Consider the following 22580-nt stretch of genomic DNA (forward strand, 5'->3'; position numbering starts at 1 on the left):
GAAATAAGCCAGTCCCAAAAGGACAGATATCATGTGTTCCCTGACCCAAGGTAACTAATAGAGTACCTGAAATACAATGTATTGAAGTGAAGTGGACATTTCCAGACTCAGTGATTGTTCACAGCCCTTGTCTCTTCTGTTGAGGAACAGTGTTTTATGTTTTTCTCTTCTTACTATTTATTGAAATATTTTACTTAGTGTAGGGTTAACTATATGTTCATTAAGAAAACTGAGACTAGATCTCTGTAAAAATTAAGAGTGGGAATGCGAGAGGGAGGAGCAAGAAAGGTTGGAGCATGGTAGAGAGGGAATGGGGAAGGTTCAATACGTTCCTAAATCTGTACATATGAAATACATGAAACATGTATAACTTAAATAAAACTAAAAAAATAAACTCCACAGAGACACAGGGATGACTATACACAACTGGAAGTTACCATTAGAGGGTTCAAATATTTGTTTTATGGCTCATAAAGACGAGGTAGGCTTTTTGAACTTAAGCTGATAAATTTAATCAAAGATACAGTTGAATTCATGTGACCTGAATCTCTGTATCAAATGTTTTAAATTTGTTAGTAGAAAGAAACTAAAATGTTTCTATATGTTTGTGCTTCACTTTGCTGGTCAAACAAGCTACAGTGTGTTAGATTTTTTTTAACAGTTGACATTGCATGCTAAGTTTTCATTTGATATTGCTATTGTCAGTAAGCAATCTGGGACTTGTTCCCTCATTTCTCTATTCTGAACCTGACTTTCTCCTTCATTTCTCTATTCTCTTTAAGATGGGAAACTGACTCTATACTAAAGAACTCTCCAGGATCTACAGTTCAATTTTTAGATCTTATAAAATGGATGCCTAGGCTGGTGCCATGGCTCAATAGACTAATCCTCCACCAGCGGCACCGGCACCCTGGGTTCTAGTCCAGGTTGGGGCACCAGATTCTGTCCCGGTTGCTCCTCTTCTAGTCCAGCTCTCTGCTGTGGCCCAGGATTGCAGTGAAGGAGGGCCAGGTCCTTGGGTCCTGCACCTGCATGGGAGACCAGGAGAAGCACCTGGTTCCCGGCTTCAGATCCGCACAGTGCACCAGCTACAGCAGCCATTGGGGGTGAACCAATGGAAAGGAAGACCTTTCTCTCTATCTCTCTGTTTCTCACTCTGCCTGTCAAAAAAAAGGGGGGGATGGCTACCATTTTCTGTAATAATTGTATAGCCAAAATAAGAGCTTAAATTATAATTTCACAGCTACATTTACTTCATAAAGCCACAGTAAACAGGCAAAACCTCACTTTCTGACAAAACAACGGGAGACAAAGCTTTAAAGTGAGGACATAGCTTTCCTCATAAGCACTGTCTACCTCACAGAAAAACCACTACCAGAACATGCCTGTGACTATAGACTTCTAATTTAGGCCACCAAAGATTAGAGATGGGACTTGAGCACCCCCTTGACTTGCATCCTCTGGTCTGCATTAATAAAAATCAGGAGAAAAGTTAAGCTAGGCATCAGAAGCAATGTGAAGATAGGTATAGAATAATTCAGGTCAACACCACAGATCTTGTTTGTTGGCTCTAAGCTGACAAGCCCTTCACTTGGTCCAGCTTCCAAAGTAACCACCACTGCTGAGGGGATGGCCAAGTTGGGTCTGCAACATTACAAGCAGAACTGCAAATTTCCTGCTGCAGATGCCGCATGCATTCACCTGGCCAGCTCTCCTCCCAGGCCAGCTAGGCAAGGAGGTTCACACCTTCCTTAAGATGTACCCCATGTGAAGAGACAGATAGGCCTGACACTCATAACTGGCAAGGCCTTAAAGCCCACCAGATTATTATCAGACTCCTTCTGTCAGTTTCTATTGGACTCTCAATCGGAAAACGTAGTTGTGGTTTAGACAGTAGCTTTCTTAGGTCCTCCAATAGTGACTCTGTCCTTTGTTCTAGACCCTGTCTAGCCCACATGGAGTCTCATTCCTTTGTAATCACAGCCTCTACTCTAACATCAATGGTTCTACTCCAGACCTGTGTGTACTGATGCTCTTCTCCCCCATCTAATGTTGTATGATTGTTCAGAATTTTCTGTAGTTAGTAGATAAAAGTCTTAATTTGTTAATATTAGGAACCATGTTCAAGCTGAGACAAATATATCTGAAATGTGGAATAAATGAAAATGAGTTAATTCAGCTGGGCTTTGCTACCATTTCAATTTGGGAAAAAGTGTAATAAAAAGTGAATACTCAAGTCTGCTATCTTTTTCCCTGGTACCTATAATGGAAGGTAATTGACATGACACCTTTCTCTGCAGTACCTGAAACTCCATCTGGTACCTACTTGAAGACAAAGAATTATGAGTATACAGGTGCACAGCTTTATGGTATAAGTTGTCTTTATTGTTGAAAAGCAGAGAAATCCAAGATACCGTCAACTGCGGCAACGAGAGAAGTTTGGTTTTATTCAGCCTACTACAATGGCAAAGCTCCTCTAACCCAAGGTCAGAGTATCCAGCCAACTGATTCTGTCTGTGAAATCCAAAGGTAGGAGTATTTAGCTCAGAGATGGGATGATTTATGGTTTGGAATGATTTGTAAGGAGGGGCATTCTGAATCAATTAACTGGACAGCAATGGTTTCTCTGCATTTAGCTGGTTTCAGAGAGACAAATAGTTAAATAGTTACAGACTTGACTAATGATCCTTAAACAAAAAAATTGGTTCACAGCAAAGCAGATTCAGGCCAAGGGGGAGGGTCTGTGTTTTACACTTGTTAATGCACTTTATGAAATTTCTTGAAATAGCTAAATAATACCGTAAAGTACACACACACACACACACACACACACACCCCTAATAATGTGAATTTAGAATGCCAAGCCTGAATATTTAAAACTTATGATAACTATGGTTGCAGGAGTAGGAAAGGGGAGTATTCATTATATCATTTATCAAATACACAGGACTTAAGCATTTATTTCCTAAAAATAAAATCTGGAATATTTATGACATCTGTATTATTTTTCTGACCAAAGAGAATATGAGTATCACAATTTTATTATCTTCATGTTCTCTATTTTATAATTTTATGAAGTGGAGCTAAAGCAAAATAATACGTGGAATTGAAAGAAAGAAAATGACGAAGAAAAGACCAGAAGAGATCAGGAAAGGAAAGGGAAAGGATTACCCTAAGATGTGAAAATTGCCGAGAGTTACATCAAAATATGGGGGTGGCTGTGTTGGAGGATTTTAGATGAAATGGAAATCTTCAGTGAAAGTAAGGGTGACGGGGTCAGCATGGAATGCATCGAGAGACAAGCAGAATATGATGAAACAGAAACACAACAAGGAACACTAGAAGAAAAAAGCTCAGAGAGAGGTGTTTGCTTTCTAAAATTTGTATACGGATGCAAGGACAAGCCATAAATCATTCTTGCCTGATTTCTGATAAGAGGTCGATTGCAATTTTGGATAGATAAGGAGTCTCACCCCATGACCTCAAAATATCATTCAGATTTTCTCCTTGGTTTTCTGCAGTTTGAATGTTATATACATAGTTACATGATTTTAGATATTTATCTTGCTTCATGTTTTCCAAAATTCCTGGATCTGTGTCTTGATGTCTGTCATTAATTTTGAAATGTTTTAGGCATTATTAATTCCAGTGTTATCTTCTGTTCCAATCTCTCTTTCTTCTCTTTCTGGTATTATAATCATGTGTATATTACATATTTTGATTTTTTTTTCATGAATCTTGGATATTCTGTACATTTTTCCCTTGTGTATTTTGTTCTTTTTGATTTAATCTGGAAGTTTCCACTGATACACATACAAGCTGACTGATTCCTTTATTGGCTAAATAGCACATTGTGTTAAGCCCATCAATAGCATTCTTCATTTCTGTTACAGTGACTGATTTCTGACATTTCCTTTTGATTGTGTTTCTGTCTGTGCTTGTATTGTCCATTCGTGCTTGCATACTGTTTATTCTTTTCCAGTAAAACCCTTAACATATTGATCATAGTTACTTTCAATTCACTTCTCATGACTAAAATCTGTCACAGCTGACTCTGTTTTTCTTTATTTATTTTCATTTTATTTGAAACACAGAAAGTCAGTGGAAGAGTGACAGAGAGAGAGAGATGTCCCATCTGCTGGTTCATCCCCCAAATACCTGCAGCAGCCAGGGGCCAGACAGTCAGGATCCCAAATCTCCCTGCATGGCTGAAAGGGAACCAAGTACTTCAGTCATCATCTCCTGCCTCCTGAGATGCTCATTAGCAGAAAGCTGAGATCAGGAGAAGAGTTGAGACCCTACCCAGGCACTCTGGTATGAGAAGCAGGCGTACCCAACTCTGGTTTACCTGCTGTGTTACTAGCCCTCTCTTAGTTGCCTTTTGTTGCTCACTTTGTCCAATAAAAGTCTTTTTTCTTGATTCTTAGCACACTTTTTAAGTAAAAGGCAAACAATAGTAGAAAGTGAATAATAGTGGTTTTCAGTGTGATGTCCGATGTTAATCTGGTTGATTTGGGCTATGTTTAACTGTTTGCTGTAGCTATAGGCGTCAGAGAACTCTATTCCTCTTGTTCCTGGTTTTTGATTCCCTTGTTGTCTTTGACATTTTCTAAAAACTTCTTACATGAAGTCTTCACTGTATATATTTTTGAGCTATAACTTAGTTGTTACACTGGAGTTATATTTAAGTTGTGTTAAAATGTGGGACTGATGAAACAGCTACAAAGTTACATTAAAACTCAGTTTTTGTGTTGGCGGTATTTCTTGGGCTGAGAATTTCACAAGGATGAGGTGGCTAAAGATATAGAAATGCCCTCCCCTGCATAGGAAGGCTGAGGCAGAGTGTTGTTCCTTGGAAGGCAGTCTTTGTTGTGGAGAATGCTCTGTGTGTATTTCTCTGCGGTTACCCTTGCTCCTTCACCATGCAGATCTGATGGGCCTCTTTAAGATAAACTCCCAGGCAATGAGAGACTCTCCTTAACTTATTGGCCCCCAAGAATTTCTCACTCTCATTCTGGTTCACACCAGCCTACAACAATTAGCCTCTATTACCACTGAAGTGTTCCTAGCAGTGTATGGTGCAGTGGATCTGGTCTAGACAAGGTGACCTTGACTGTGAGTCTCTGCATTTGCCTGCCTCTCCAGTTTCACCTGAAGGGATTAACTAGGGACCTCACTTTTCAGAAGGTTCAGGTTTCAATCACCATTGTGTGGGTCATATTCATTTGCCTGTCATGAGCACATTTGTTAGTTGTACAGAATGTACTGGGCACTGCTTAGACATTTGAGATGATTCAATAAACAAAAAAAATCTGCCTTCATGGAGCTTAAATTCTCGTGAAAGATAATGAAAAATAGTTAAAATATATAATGTGCTTGAAAGTGGTAAGATCTAAAGGGGAAAAAAGCAGAGAATGGAAATCCGAGGAAGGCAACTTTAGGTATTATAACCAGGAAAGGACTCTTTAAAAGTACAACATTAAAGTACAAGCTGAAGGAGGTTCAGGCCTCAAACAACCCGATAACTAAGAGGAAACATTCTAGGCACAAAGAAGGGTAAGAGGGAAGACTTTATAGTAGGCGTGACTCAGCATTTGCAGGAGCAGCCAGCAGGAAGCCACTGTGGCTTGAGATGGTGCAAAAGGATGAAGCTGGAGAAGAAAAGTAGATAGATGGAAGAAATGGATGATACTGCAGATTACAGAGCATCTTGTCCATCATTTCACTTTTTTAAAATAAACTATTTGAGAGGAAGAGGGAGAGAGAGAGAGAATGAATATGAGCTCACGTGTAATGATTTTTCCTCAAATGCTGGAGTCAGGAGCCAGTGCTGGTCATTGAACCCAAGCACCTTGATATGGGAGACGAGCACCTTAACCGCTCAGTTAAATACTTGCTCCCTTATTAATTTTAATTTTGATGGTGTAAAAACATTAATTTCAAATCTGAGTAAGACAAAAATACAATGAAGGGGTTTGAGTGAAGAAGTTACATAATTTGTCTTAAGTTTTAATAAAATCACTCAGCCAGGTGTGCTTGAATAGGGAGAAGAGAATGTGGAGATTTCAAGAAAAATAGTGTATGCATTTCTTCCATGCAAAGTGCTAGTTATTTATTTCAAATTAAGGGAGTTTTTCTATATCAACAGCTATGATATAATTTCCATGCAAAAAGGTAAACATAGTGAGCTATAGGATTAGTAGTAGCTAATTGGGGGAAAGAATGAAGAAAAGAGAGCAATGCACACACGGTGTCTCAAGTTCGTGTTCTGAGGTTCAGAAGAGCATCGTGATGACCCAGGGCAGGGCTAGAGGCTGGCATAGAAGATGACATGTCACTGAAAGTGTTGGAAGGGTATCCCAAGGAAAAGACATCAAGCATCTCATATAGAAACAATTTGATTTTGACAATGTCCATCTTAGTTTGAATCTAGTCAGTATAATGACTTAAAATCATCCTGCAACATTGGTACAATTTAAATATCTTTTCTCTGCTTCCTAAGACAAACTTTCCTTGCTGTTTAACATAAAAGTTGTTTAGCTTATTTTCCTGAATAATATATAATTTTTATTATTCCTTTGCCCACTTCTCCAGTCTCTTCACAAAATACTTCTTTCAGATACCGTAACATGTGACTCATCTTCTGATAATTCTTTCTCATGTGTATCAAAAGCACAAACTGCTTAGTAATTCCAGAATGATGCATTTTATTCTTGCTGAATATAACTTTAATTTTCAATGGTGATCAATAAAAGCAATATAAATTTCTTTAGAAAATGTGTCCCTGAGAGAAGACAGACACAGAAGTGAAACATGAACCTGACAAGAAATGAGAATCCAATAAACATTTGCACATTAACTTGAGAGCACTTTGCAGCTTGTTGCTGCATTTCTCTAAATTAGGATTTGATATAGTGAGGCTTTAGGAGAGATTTTCTCCTGTAAGGGCATTATTCAAGTTCTTCACACTGCATCTGAAGTCTTAGATTATTGAGAATCATCTTCTCTCTGTCAACGCTAGTATTAACTAATTGGTTACAGGGGAATAGAAGGTGGGAAAAAATACACAAGGTATTAGAGGTAATTTATTTTTCGAAAGCAGATGTTGACAGTTTGACATTATATTCAGTTAACACTTCGAGAGAGTTTGAAAATTATTCTCCCTGTCAGGTAGGACATAGCTTCTGTGCTTTCACAAAACTTACGAACAGACTTTCCCTTTCAACTTTCTTTCCATGCATTTGAATTGAGAATTCAAACCACGGCTTGCTGTCTTTGCTGGATGCTATATCAACATTTTTAACAGCTGCAATGTCCTCTAGATACAAATCTAACATTTTCACCTTTCAAAATGACTATTATTTTCAATATTTCAAATTTCTCCTTGGCTGCTAAAGAAGAGCCCAGAGAAGAGCAGAAAATCTGCCTAAATCAATTTTGGAAAGAAAAGAAATTCAAGCAGTTGGAAGAAAACACTATACACAAAAACTCTATTTCTTGTTATAGGAAATAGTCCACTTCCTCCGAACATCACACATTTTATTATAATTTCAATAGTTCCTCTGCTGGGTGGTGGTGACCTTTTCTGATAATAAAATTTTTGTAACTGAATTTTGATTTGTAGGTTTTAAATCAGCTGGAGCTAGGTTTCACAGGATATTGCAGAAGTTGTTAAAAAGCACCTAATATTTTTCCCTCTATGTTCTCATGACCACAGCTACCCTAACAACTTGATCTCAAAGCACGGAAATGATCAAAACATGGCAATTTGGTATTTTTTCATCATTAGAGATGAAATTGGAAGAGCAAATTATTCACCATTCTGATTATTTCCTTTAAGCAAGTAATTTTTGGATAAAAGGAGGAGGAACCTGGAGCCGATGTCATGGCATAGCACATAAAGATCCTGCTTGCGAAGACAGAATCCCTTATAGGTCCCAGTTTGTGTTCCAGCTGCTCTGCTTTCAATCAAGCTCTCAGCAAGTGGCCTGGGAAAAACAGTAGAGGATGGCCCAATAGCGTGGGCTACCTCTACTATGTGGAAGACCTGGAGGAAGCACGTAGCACCTGGGTTTGGCCAGGCCCAGTCCCAGGTATTGTGACTATATGAGAGGCAAACCAGTGGATGGAGGACATATCTCTCTCTGTCCTGCCCTCTCTCCCTGTGGCTCTGATTTTCAAATAATTAAATAAATATTTTTTTAAAAGGGAGGAGGAGGAACCCAAGAGCATCAAAAGAAAGCATTGTTGTGGAATAAAGCAGCACCAATCAGAGAGAAATACCAAACAGAGATGCAATGAGTGATGCAACAGAGAACATCAAAAGAGCTTTATCGGGGGAGTCTTCCAAGATGGCGGAATAGTGAGGGCATGCAATGATAGTCCGGGAAGAGATAGTTTAATAAAAGTGGAGATACTGTAGTTTCAGGGAAAAGTTAGGGAAAAAAAATGCAGAAGAAACTCTTCCAGAACTAGTGGGACACGGTGTACCTACCTGGAGGGCAAGGACATCCACGGCTCAGGACCCCTGTCACAGAATCTATGCACAAGCACTAGAAAGGGAGGTGAGCTGAAACCTCAGTAGCCTGAGACATCAGCAGGGAAACGGTAGGAAGAGCCTAGAGGGAACGAGGCTTGAAGCCACACTGGGGAAAGTTCACGAGGCTAGAGGAGAGAAAAAAAATAAAAGGGACCAGTACAGACAGGAGTCTCTCCACTCACCTTATGAAGGTGAGCAAGAAAAAGAGCAGGCACCATTTTGGACATACATAACAGCTGTGCCTGCCATCAGCCAAGCAGAAAAACCAGGCTCTAGTGGGGAAAAATAACAGGAGGTTAGGACCCAGTGAATGTGTGGAGCTAATGAACTGAGACTGTGAAAAACTGAGGGTGAGGGAGAGAACTCACAGAGTACCCAAGACGTGAGTACTCTCAGGAGAGTACACAAACTCAGTAACCTTAGCAACGAGGTCGGAGACTGCAGGGGAATTTGAGCTCACACTGAGATCTGCACAGATCCTTTGTCTGGTCCTTGGGACAGAGCAGACGAATATTATACCCACAGGGGCTACATTTCAGACACTGACTGCCTTCAATTCTGCTCAGCTGTGTGGAATTACTTCCCTTCTGAATAAAAAGAAAAGAGAGAGAGAGAGCGAGAAAGAGAATATTTACCACTCCTAAATTGGGTGTGTGGGCATGCACTGGTAGTCCGGGAAAAGATAGTTTGGCACACCCTTAACTATGAAGAACCAAACAGAGCTCTCTGGCCACACCCATCACAGCCTCTAAGGATCCATCAAAAGCGGATGGTCCACTTAATATGGAGTCATAGTATAATGAGAAAAACTACTACAGTGAAGAAACCAAAGAATATCTCCACAATGTCAAGCAACAAATGCAGAAACCGAGAAAACAAGAAAAAGGAAGACATTATGATACCCCCAAATGAACAAGACACCCCAATTCAAGATTATGAAGATGATGAGATAGAAGAAATGCAAGATACGAATCTCAAAAAATTGATACGAACATTAAGAAGTTCTCAAAAACAAATTCTTGAACTACAGAAATCCTTACTAGACAGGATAGAAATTCTCTCTCACGAAAATGAAATATTAAGGAGGAATCAAAATGAAATGAAGCAACTAGGAGAGCATGAAACTATGATAGTGAAGAGCAATCATAATGAAATGACGAATTCAATAGATCAAATGACAAATGCATTAGAAAGCCTTAAAAACAGAATCGGTGGAGCAGAAGAGAGAATGTCGGACTTAGAAGATAGAGCACAGGTAACTATACAGTCAAACCAAAGAAAAGGAGAGGAAATTAAAAATCTAAAAAATATTGGTGGGAATCTACAGGATACTATTAAAAAGCCCAACATTAAGATTCTAGGAGTCCCTGAAGGCATGGAGAGAAAGAAAGGATTAGAAGGCCTTTTTAGTAAGATATTAGCAGAAAATTCCCCCGGTTTGGAGAAGGACAGAGACATCCTAGTACAGGAAGCTCACAGAACCCCTAATAAACACGACCAAAAGAGATCCTCACCACGACACGTTGTAATTAAACTCACCACAGTGAAACATAAAGAAAAGATCCTAAAATGTGCAAGAGAGAAATGTCAGATTACTCTCAGAGGATCTCCAATTAGACTCACAGCTGACTTCTCATCAGAAACACTTCAAGCTAGGAGGGAATAGCAAGATATAGCCCAGGTACTAAGAGAGAAAAACTTCCAGCCCAGAATATTATATCCTGCAAATCTCTCATTTGTGAATGAAGGTGAAATAAAGACCTTTCATAACACACAGAAATTGAAAGAATTTGTCGCCACTTGTCCAACCCTGCAAAAATGTTTAAAGATGTGTTACACACAGAAACACAGAAACACAGCCATCAATATGAAAGAAGGTAAAGGAAGAAAACCCCCAAGTAAAATATCATAGGAATCTTAAAGCATATACAAGAAAATATATTTGGGAAAATGGCAGGGCAAAGTTACTACTTAGCAATTGAACATTAATGGCCTCAACTCTCCAGTTAAAAGACACAGAATGACTGAATGGATTAAGGAACAAAACCCATCTACTTGCTGCTTACAAGAAACCCATCTTTCCAACAAAAATGCATGCAGACTGAAAGTGAAAGGTGGAAAAAGATATTACATGCCAACAGAAGCCAAAAAAAGCAGGTATAGCCATATTAATATCAGACAAAATAAAATTTAACACAGAAACTATTAAGAGAGACAAGAGGGGCACTATATAATGAAAAGGGGTCAATGCAACAGGAAGATGTAACTATTATAAATATATATGCACCTAATTACAGGGCACAGGTTTATTTAAAAGATATTGTAAGGGACTTAAAGAAGAATTAGATTCCAGTACAATAGTACTGGGGGACTTCAGTACTCCACTTTCAGAAACAGACAGATCAACCGGACAGAAGTTCAACAAGGAAACAGCAAGTTTAATAGACACTATAGCCCAAATGGATCTAACAGATATCTACAGAACTTTCAATCATACATTTAAAGAATTTACATTCTTCTCAGCAGTGAATGGAACCTACTCTAGGACTGACCACATACTAGGCCATAAAGCAAGTCTCAGCAATTTCAAAAGAATTAGAATCATACCATGAAGCTTCTCAGACCACATCAGAATGAAGTTGGAAATTAGCAACTCAGGAAACCCCAGAAAGTATGCAAACACATGGAGACTGAACAACATGCTCCTGAATGAACACTGGGTCATAGAAAAAATCAAAAGAGAAATCAAAAAGTTTCTGGAAGTAAATGAGGATAACAACACAACGTATCAAAAGTTTTGGGATACGGCAAAAGCAGTGTTGAGAGGAAAGATTATAGCAAAATGTGCCTACATCAAGAAATTAGAAAGGCACCAAATAAATGAGCTTTCAGCGCATCTCAAGGACCTAGAAAAACTGCAGCAAACCAAACCCAAATCTAGTAGGAGAAGAGAAATAATTAAAATCAGAGAAGAAATCTACAGGATTGAATCCAAAAAAAAATTACAAGAAATCAGCCAAACGAAGAGCTGGTTTTTAGAAAAAATAAACCAAATTGACACACCATTGACCCAACTAACTAAAAAAAGAAAAGACCCAAATCAATAAAATCAGAGATGAAAAAGGAAATATAACAACAGACACCACAGAAATAAAAAGAATCATCAGAAATTACTACAAAGAGTTGTATGCCAGCAAACAGGGAAATCTATCAGAAATAGATTCCTTGACACATGCAACTTACCTAAATGGAACCATGAAGACATAGAAAACCTAATAGACCCATAACTGAGAAAGAAATTGAAACAGTAATTAAGGCATTCCCAACAAAGAAAAGCACAGGACCAGATGGATTTACTGCTGAATTTTATCAGACATTTAAAGAAGAATTAACTCCAATTCTTCTCAAACTATTCAGAACAATCAAAAAAGAGGGAGTCCTCCCAAATTCTTTCTATGAAGCCAGCATCACCTTAATCCCTAAGCCGGAAAAAGATGCAGCATTGAAAGAGAATTACAGACCAATATCCCTGATTAACATAGACGCAAAAGTCCTCAATAAAATTCTTGCCAATAGAATACAACAGCACATCAGAAAAATCATCCACACAGACAAGTGGGATTTATCCCTGGTATGCAGGGATGGTTCAATATTCGCAAATCAATCAATGTGATACACCACATTAACAGACTGCGGAAGAAAAACCATATGATTATCTCAATAGATGCAGAGAAAGCATTTAATAAAACACAGCACACTTTCATGATGAAAACTCTAAGCAAATTGGATATAGAAGGAACATTCTAATACATATACAATCAAAGCAATTTATGAAAAACCCATGGCCAGCATCCTATTGAATGGGGAAAAGTTGGAAGCATTTCCGCTGAGATCTGGTACCAGACAGGCATGCCCACACTCACCACTACTATTAAATATAGTTCTGGAAGTTGTAGCCAGAGCCATTAGGCAAGAAAAAGAAATTAATGGGATAAAAACTGGGAAGTAATAAGGCAAACAACCTTCTTTGAATATAATATGATTCTTTATTTAGGGGATCCAAAGAATTCTTCTAAGAGATTATTGGAACTCATAGAAGAGTTTGGCAACATAGCAGGATACAAAATCAATGGACAAAAATCAACAGCCTTTGTATACACAAGCAATGCCATGGCTGAGAAAGAACTGCTAAGATCAATCCCATTCACAATAGCCACAAAACAATCAAATATCTTGGAATAAACTTAACTAAGGACTTTAAAGATCTCTACAATGAGAATTACAAAATCTTAAAGAAAGAAATAGAAGAGGATACCAAAAAAAATGGAAAAATCTCCCATGCTCATGGATTGGAAGAATCAATATCATCAAAATGTCCATTCTCCCAAAAGCAGTTTATAGATTCAATGCGATACCAATCAAAATACCAAAGACATTCTTCTCAGATCTAGAAAAAGTAATGCTGAAATTCATATGGAGACACAGGATACCTCGAATAGCTAATGAAATCTTGTACACAAAAACAAAGCCAGAGGCATCATAATACCAGATTTCAGGATATACTACAGGGTTGTTGTAATCAAAACAGCATGGTACTGGTACAGAAACAGATGGATAGACCAGTGGAACAGAATAGAAACACCAGAAATCAATCCAAACATCTACAGCCAACTTATATTTGATCAAGGAGCTAAAACAAATTCTTGGAGCAAGGACAGTCTATTCAATAAATGGTGCTGGGAAAACTGGATTGCCATGTGCAGAAGCATGAAACAAGACTGCTACCTTACACCTTACACAAAAATCCACTCAACATGACTTAAACACCTAATTCTATGACCCAACACCATCAAATTATTAGAGATTATTGGAGAAACCCTGCAAGATATAGGTACTGGCAAAGACTTCAAGGAATGGACCCCTGAAGCACACACAGGCAGACAAAGCCAAAATTAACAATTGGGATTGCATCAAATTGAGAAGTTTCTGTACTGCAAAAGAAACAGTCAGGAAAGTGAAGAGGCAACCGACAGAATGGGAAAAAATAGTTGCAAACTATGAAACAGATAAAGGGTTAATAACCAGAATCTAGAAAGAGATCAACAAACTCCACAACATCAAAACAAACAACCCACTTAAGCGATGGGCCAAGGACCTCAATAGACATTTTTCAAAAGAGGAAATCCAAATGGCCAACAGACACATGAAAAAATGTTCAGGATCACTAGCCATCAGGGAAATGCAAATCAAAACCACAATGAGGTTCCACCTCACCCTGATTAGAATGGCTCACATTCAGAAATCTACCAACAACAGATGCTGGTGAGGATGTGGGGAAAAAGGGACCCTAACCCACTGTTGGTGGGAATGCAAACTGGTTAAGCCACTATGGAAGTCAGTCTGGAGATTCCTCAGAAACCTGAATATAACCCTACCATGAATCCAGCCATCCCACTCCTTGGAATGTAACCAAAGGAAATGAAATTGGCAAACAAAAAAGCTGCCTGCACCTTAATGTTTATTGCAGCTCAATTCACAATAGCTAAGACCTGGAAGCAACCCAAATGCCCATCAACAGTAGACTGGTTAAAGAAATTATGGGATATGTACTCTATAGAATACTATACAGCAGTCAAAAACAAGGAAATCTAGTCATTTGCAACAAGATGGAGGAATCTGGAAAACATCATGCTGAGTGAAATAAGCCAGTCTGAAAGGGACAAATATTATATGGTCTCCCTGATTTGTGACAACTAACTGAGCACCAAAAACGAAACCCGTTGAAATGAAATGGACAATTTGAGAAATAGTAACTTGATCAGCCCTTGTCCTGACTGTTAATGAACAACTTAATACTTTATCCTTTTAGTATTTTTTTGTTCTACTTAATACCATTGTTTGAACTCTGTAATTAACACACAATTATTCTTAGGTGTTTAACCTGAAAAGACTAAAATGGATAAAGTATTGCGTTGTTCATCTACAGTCAGGACAAGGGCATAGCCTTGGCAACTCATGACAAGATTCTAGGGTGATTACTGACACCATAAACAAGAGTGTCAATTTGTTAAGTCAACAACAGAAGTCACTATGCACTTACTCCTCATGTAGGATCTCTGTCATTAATGTGTTGCACATTGTGAATTAATGCTATAACTAGTACTCAAACAGTATTTTACACTTTGTTACTGTGTGGGTGCAAGCTGATGAAATCTTTATTTAACATATACTGAATCGATCTTCTGTATATAAAGATAATTGAAAATGAATCTTGATGTGAATGGAAAGGGAGAGGGGGCAGGAGTTGGGAAGGTTTAGGGTGGGAGGGAAGTTATGGGGGAGGGGAAGCCATTGTAATCCATAAGGTACACTTGGGAAATTTATATTCATTTAATAAAAGTTTAAAAAATATTTCAAAAAAGAGCTTTATCTACTCATATTCTGTCATCCTATTTTAAAGTATGTTCTTTACCTCACTGCACATGTTATTTTGGATCAGTCTGGTATTTCTCATAGTATACTTGTAAAAATGATGCATGTTGGGGTAGATGTGGTATGGCAAGTTATACTGCTGCTAGGAACACCCACATCACATGCCACTGCAGGGATGTGTTCCTACAGGATGTGTAAGATCCAAGTTTCAGAGGCTTTTTTACAATCTGTGTTTGGTGCTTTGTTTGTCTATATAATCCTTTCCAAATCAACACTGAGTTCGGTTTTTATAACATTTTTGAGATGTGCCAATGACGACATCCCAGTAAAACCCCAAGGTGTTTATTGTCAACAATACTTGTAAAATATAATTCATTTCTTTACATTATTCTCTCTCTCTTTTTCTCTCTTTCCCTTCCTCCTTTCCATTCATCCCTAATTCTGGCTACCCCAAGCTTATCATTATTATTTTTGAGTTATTTTTGTTCAACTGATCACTTTTATGGGTTCTATTATTTTAATCATGTTCTAATATTTTCCCCTGAGTAACTTTATCCAATTGAATAGATTTGTTCAGTCTTTGTCTTACAAAGACTTTAAAAATAGAATATCTTGGGACCAGCGCTGATGAATAGTATGTAAAGCTGCCGCCTGCAGTGCCAGAGCTAGTCCTGGCTGCACCACTTCCGATCCTGCTCTCTGCTGTGGCCTGGGAAAGCAGTGGAAGATGGCCCACGTCCTTGGGTCCCTGCATCTACGTGAGAGACTTGGAAGAAGCTCCTGGCTCCTGGCTCTGGATCTTTGCAGCTCCAGCCATTGTGGCCAATTGGGGAGTAAATTAGTGGATAGAAGACCTCTCTCTCTTTCTCTTCTTCTCCTTCTTTGTTTGTGGAACTCTGACTTTCAAATAAATAAACAAATATTTAAAAAAATCTTGATTACCAAAGCTTTCCATATTACTAATCAATTTCTGGTTTACAATTTGTCCAAGAATTTTCTAAATTCAAATATTTCTTTTCATTTGTTTGTAAGAGCAGCTGGAGAAGCAGATATGGAAGGCTGTAATTAGGTTTATAGTTTCTCTTCTTGTAGCTGAAGCCTTAGTAGATACATGGTCTATGATCCAGTTTAATTTAGTATTTTTCTTTTTTTTAATTTTTTTTTATTTATTTGGCAGGTAGAGTTACAAACAGTGATAGAGAGAGACAGAGAGAAAGGTCTTCTTTCCATTGGTTCACTCCCCAAATGGCCGCCACAGCTGGTGTTGTGCCAATCCAAATCCGGGAGCCAGGTGCTTCTTCCTGGGCTCCCATGCTGGTGAGGGCCCCAAGCACTTGGGCCATACTCTACTGCCCTCCTGGGCCACAGCAGAGAGCTGGACTAGAAGAGGAGCAGGCAGAACTAGAACCCGGGGCCCATATGGGATGCCAGCGCCGCAGGTGGAGGATTAACCAAGTGAGCCATGGTGTTGGCCCCTAATTTAGCATTTTTCACAGCATAACAGGTATCTCCAGATAGTGTAATTATCAGATTGTCTCATCTCCTAAATACATTTAGGATACAAGATCATTCCCACCCTTAGTAACCTTTGGTTAAGGTCTTAACTTATCTTTTTCTATCATTCATAGAGTAAATATTAATCTCTAGCATGTGCATGGCACAGTAACTTCATGTGCAGAAGAAAATATGTTCAAGTTTGTATAGAAAATGTGTTTCCAATGGGTGCACTGTAAACACAGAATGTTAGTAGTTAAATTCCCAAAACAAAAAGGCAAAGAGATGGAAATCATTTAAACCAAATCCAGTAGCTAGATGATGGCAAATTTCTCCATTCCCTAAATGGTACATATATTCTGAATCTATGTCAAGAAGAATAAAATTGTTTTTGAGTCATTTTAAACTTTAACCAAAGTGTTTTCTGGATCCAGAGTAAGAACTGAGTTATAGAATATAAGGGGAACTTACCCCATTTCTTCCATAGGCAGAAACATTACTTCCATGATTGTCAACATGAAAATTGAGTCTCACCCTTAGGCACATAGTGAGCAATCAATAAATTCTAACTGATTTTTTAAGGAAAGAAAGACACATTGCTTATTTAAAGCCCATGTATAAAGCTAAGCCATCTGTACAGTTTTATTGTTCCCTGCAGTGAAAGAACTATCAGGGATTGCTAAAAAGATGGTTGTTTAAATATAAACACTGAAGGCCACTGCATCTAATTATTTGAGTGCATTTGCATGTAAACTGATTAATACATATTTAATTTATGCTCAATAGTGAATTAGAAAAACCATCAAGGCATACTGCACTGAACTGAAAATCAAGAGAAATATTTACTTTCAGGGAACAACTTCTACTTTAAATATATTTATTTATTTATAAAGATTTATTTATTTATTTTAAAGTCTGAGTTATACAGAGAGAAAAGGAGAGGCAGAGAGAGAGAGAGGTCTTCCATCCACTGGTTGATTCCCTGATTGGCCACAACAGCCGGAGCTGAGCCAATCCAAAGCCAGGAGCCAGGAGCTTCTTCTGGGTCTCCCGAGTGAGTACAGGGGCCTGAGGACTTGGGCCATCCCCTACTTCTTTCCTAGACCATAGCAGAGAGCTGGATTTGAAGTGGAGCGACCTGGACTTGAACCAGCACCTGTGGTGGAATGAGAAGACCATGCCAAGATGGCTGCTGGCAAGTGAGCATCAGTTACTCAGGAATGGCTTTGAAACCCACTTGGCAATGGAGCCTGCCTGGCAACAGGCTGTGATTGGATGACTTTGGAAACTGCCTGACAACAGGCTGTGATTGGTTGGGGCGTGGACCACCCCTTGACTGGATTGGCTGGTCTTGGCTATATAAGCTGTTGTACCAACTGAAATAAATGAGTCTGTGGGCTGCTTGCCTGAAGCCCACTTTAACCGGACTCCCAGGGTCTGTGTGGTGACTCCACGCCTCTTGCCCCCACCACGCTCCTCCTCTCAGAAACAATCCACTGCAACATTGTTAAGAAATCAACTGCAACAGGCACCCATATGGGCTGCCGGCACTGCAGGCGGCGGCTTTACCCGCTATGCCACAGGGCTGGCCCCTCTTACCTTGAAAACTTTTCTCAGAATGAGTGAAATTCAAAATGTGCTTCAATAAGGACCCTCTAAGCACTCATTCAGAAATCTCTTTAAGGTACTGAGAGCTTTTTCAACAACTCAGTGTATCAACAACCAAAAATTATGTTATTGAGAATATTAACAAATATATCCTCCTTTAACTCCAAACCATAGATGTCTTTTCATATGAGATACTTCATAGTTATTTACAAACACTCTGCTGAGCAATAAGATTAGATTTCACTTTGAAGGACATCTCTGGAAGTTCTAGGTTTGACAGTTACAATATTGATGGAACAGATTGTTTATCTGAAAAGAAAAATACAATTTTGAAACAAAGTTTTCTGTACTCTACTAAAGAAAAATTAACAAAATGAACATGAATTAGTACCCAAACTTCAAATGGGAGGTGGCCTATAAACATGTAGATTGATGTGGAAATTCTCACAACTTTTGTGTATTGAGAAGTCTAGAATCATGAATTTAGTCTTTTGATAAAATTTTTTCAGAATATGGATGAGAGTTTTTTTCCCAGTTTCAATACACAGAAAAGAAATCCTGAACTTCTATGTATTTCCACCATTGAATTAGCCTGTCACACAGAATTATGGTTACACCCCGTGCCAGAGAATGTCCCTATATTTAGACACAAAATATAATGGGAAGAGTGAAAAAAGAAGAAGAATCTCATGACTAATTGAGTCCAAATCTTTTTCAGTGATAAAAGTGGAGCCTCATTATACAGAGGCATTCCTCAAACTTCTTAATTGGGAGAACTGAGGCAAATTTGAGGCTCCATGGCTCTAAAATCTACATAGTTAGGGGCTTGCACAGCAGACAACTATATTTTAGTTCTATTCCCAAGACCACCTTAAAATGATAAACAAATATTGTTGGATATGTAATAAAAATTCTCCACAGAGACATTATTATAATAATTATCATCATTAGTTGACCAATTAAAATGCCAAGTTATATGAATGTAAATGGTATTGAATATCTAAAAGCATAACATAGTTACCCATCTTTACTATTTACAAAATCTCATGTTGATATTATTGATCTTTCAAACATCAATTTTCTGAGATATCAGATGAGTAAATAAAAAATCCATTTGCATGACTCAATGAGCAAAACCTCTGTCAACTAAAGTGTTATCTTATGAAGCAAAGCACATTTCAATGACTCATTTAGACCTCTATTTCTGCTTGAGATTGACTCCATTAAGCTGAAAACTAAATATAATTGGCTGCAGCTGTAACAAAAATGTAGGGATGAGTATTCTATTAGGAATCTGCTCTACATGAATAATTTTATGATGTATGTTTTTATTTAAAATAATGTTTCTTTGGCTATTGATAGTATAATTAGAGTAATTTAAATGAAACTAGAAATGAAATAATTCAACTTTTTTACAAGCTGCAAAGTAATGCTTTATTTTAAGAGAAGAAACTCCCAAGAAACTCTACATATGAAGATTTAAAAAATGGATTCCCTACAAATGACCACTTTTTTTCTACTAGAAAGGAATTAATGTTAAATAACAACCATTAAACTAAGTATGCAACAAATACAGAAAACAAGATGAAAATTGTAATGTAAAGTATGAGTCTATTTTAGTACACATGATATATGGATTTGTTATCACAAAACAGAATTACATTTAAAAATAGACACTTTAAAAAGGAATAGACCGCCGGTGCTGCGGCTCACTAGGCTAATTCTCTGCCTTGCGGCGCCGGCACACCAGGTTCTAGTCCCAGGTTCTAGTCCCGGTTACCCTCTTCCAGGCCAGCTCTCTGCTGTGGCCAGGGAGTGCAGTGGAGGATGGCCCAAGAACTTGGGCCCTGCACCCTATGGGAGACCAGGAGAAGCACCTGGCTCCTGCCATCGGATCAGCGCGGTGCGCTGGCCGCTGCGCACGGGCCGTGGCGGCCATTAGAGGGTGAACCAACGACAAAAAAGGAAGACCTTCCTCTCTGTCTCTCTCTCTCACTGTCCACTCTGCCTGTCAAAAAAAAAAAAAAAAAAGGAATAGACCAAAACAATTTTACTCAATTTGAGAACGTCTAATGATCAATAAAAATATTGGTAAATTCATTAGCTATTTACTGTGTGCTAGATTTTATGCTTGTTACTTTCAGAAGTTTACCATATTTAATACTTATCTCAATCTTGTGAAGCAGACACTCCTACGCCACATGTGCATTTGAGGGAAATGAAGTACATAGAACTTGTCCATGAGTGCAGGTCATACAATGAAGAACTTATGGTCTCAATGTAGAACTACGCAGTTCAAAGACCAACACTTGACCACGAAGTGTAGAGAGGTGATGGGGTGAAGGAGAAAGCAGCCATATAACTTTTGTGGGTGTAACTTAAGCCATGGAAGACTTGAAGAGGAATCCAGAGGTGTATAGGTCTTAAATCTGTGGGTATGCAGACTGACTCATTGAATTATTTAATAACTAATTGAACACGCATTTAACAATCATGTAAAATTTACCAGACACTGTTCTGGTGCTATTTATAATAATGAGAAAGAAAAAAAAGTCTTTATCAGCATTATAGACCGAGAGACATGTACTGACAAATAAGCACGTAAATGGACAAGTCATGAACAAAAGTAAGTCTGAGTAAGATTTTTATAGCCTAGGTCAGTGTTTCCTCATCTACGTCGATGATCTCTGAGGAGATAATTTTGGAGCAAGAACATGAATGAAATGAATGAGTGAAAGAACCATGAGACTATTGAGAGAAAAATGTTATAGGCAGAACAAATAATAAAGCTCCGAGGTAAAGGAGTGTTTCAAAGAACACATGGACCACTCTGATAGGAACAGAATAAACCAAAGAAAGAGTGTAAAAACTGGCATGAGAGAAGCAGTTATGTGTCAGCTCATGAGTGAATCTAGACTTTGGATGTTGTTCCACATGGTTGGAGTAATCAATGGAGGAAAGAGCTGAACCACATCACACTGACAGCTGTGTAAAGACTAGACAGTAACTGTCCTCTATTAGGGGATACCACAGTAGACTGGTCAAAAAGCAATGGGTGACTATTTGTACTGCACCATTTTTGGATGCAATATTAAACTAGACAATGAAGACTGGGGTGGTTAGAAGGGGTCAGATTCAATACACGTTTGATTACAGAGTTAATTCCATTTGCTGATGTGTTGAATATGTGGTGTGGCAAAACATTAGAAGAAATCCACAATCTATTTTAAACATTATTTTCTAAGAATGATGGAGGAATCGTGAGTGAAACATTCAGTGTCTGCATATTATGTTTGAGATACCGGTTTTCTTTTTTGGTAAGATTTATTTTATTTATTTGAAAGAGTTACAGAGGGAGGTAGAGACAGAGAGAGAGAGAGAGAAAATTGTTCCATCTGCTGGTTCACTCCCCAAATGGTCACAAAGCCAGAGCTGAGCTGATACAAAGCTATGAGCCAGGAGCTTCTTATGGGTCCTCCACATGGATGCAGTGGCCCAAGTGACTGAGCCATTTTCCACAGCTTCTCCAGGTGCATTAAAAGGGAGCTTGATCAGAAGTGGAGCTGTCGGGACTTGAACTGGCACTCATAGGGGATGCCGGTGCCACAGGCCAGGGCTTTAACTTTCTGCACTACAGTGCTGGCTCTGCCAATTAGCTTTTTTAAGTGGAGAGATTGAGGAGACAGATATTTTAGAGTGCAGGTCTATAACACAATATGAACAATGAGTCTAGAAGATTCCAAGCCAGAAGTCATGGTGGAGAAAAGCTTTGAAACACTTAGCTTTCAGGGAGAGATAGAGAATTCAGTCATGGAGTTTGTGAAATAATGGTAAATGAGAAAAGAGGGTAGAGTGTGATGTTCTAAACCAAGCAAAGAAAGTGTGTTTCAAGAGAGAGATCAACTCTATTAAATACTACTGAGGGGACAAGTAAGGCATGAATTGAGAATTTGTCACTGCCTCTGTTACATGGAGTGTCTGGTGATCACCACCGGGGGCAAAATTCTTGTTTTTTTATAGTTGCTTTAGACACTCAGCATTGGAAAGATATGGAAAATTCCTAAGTAGATTTCCTTCACAGAAAGGAGAAATGTCTAAGAAGCTGCACTGACCAGTGTAGCACAAGGTGTTTTCCATTGCACAAGAGCCAACCCCTCACATCCAGTCAGATGTTCAGAATGATGGGAGGTGTCACGGTGGTAGACAGTATTTCAATTAGGGTTTAAACAAGAGCCGAGGATTGAAGAAGTGTGTTTGATGTTCAGTTGCTTTACTTACTACTTATATTGCACTTCCAAAGATATTTTTACTTTATGCCTCAGTTTTGCAAGAACAAATTTTAAAATCATAGCTTCCACCATATAATCTTGCTTGAAGAGCTCAATAAGAGATAGTTTGTTTATTAATATTGTGGAAACAATAGCACAAAAGGGATCCAGAAATTATCATGGCATGTACATAGTAACCACCCCCTACCTAGTGTCCATCCGTTTTCTGCACTGAAATC

Source organism: Oryctolagus cuniculus, chromosome 10, assembly GCF_964237555.1.
Source record: "Oryctolagus cuniculus chromosome 10, mOryCun1.1, whole genome shotgun sequence".
NCBI lineage: Eukaryota > Metazoa > Chordata > Mammalia > Lagomorpha > Leporidae > Oryctolagus > Oryctolagus cuniculus.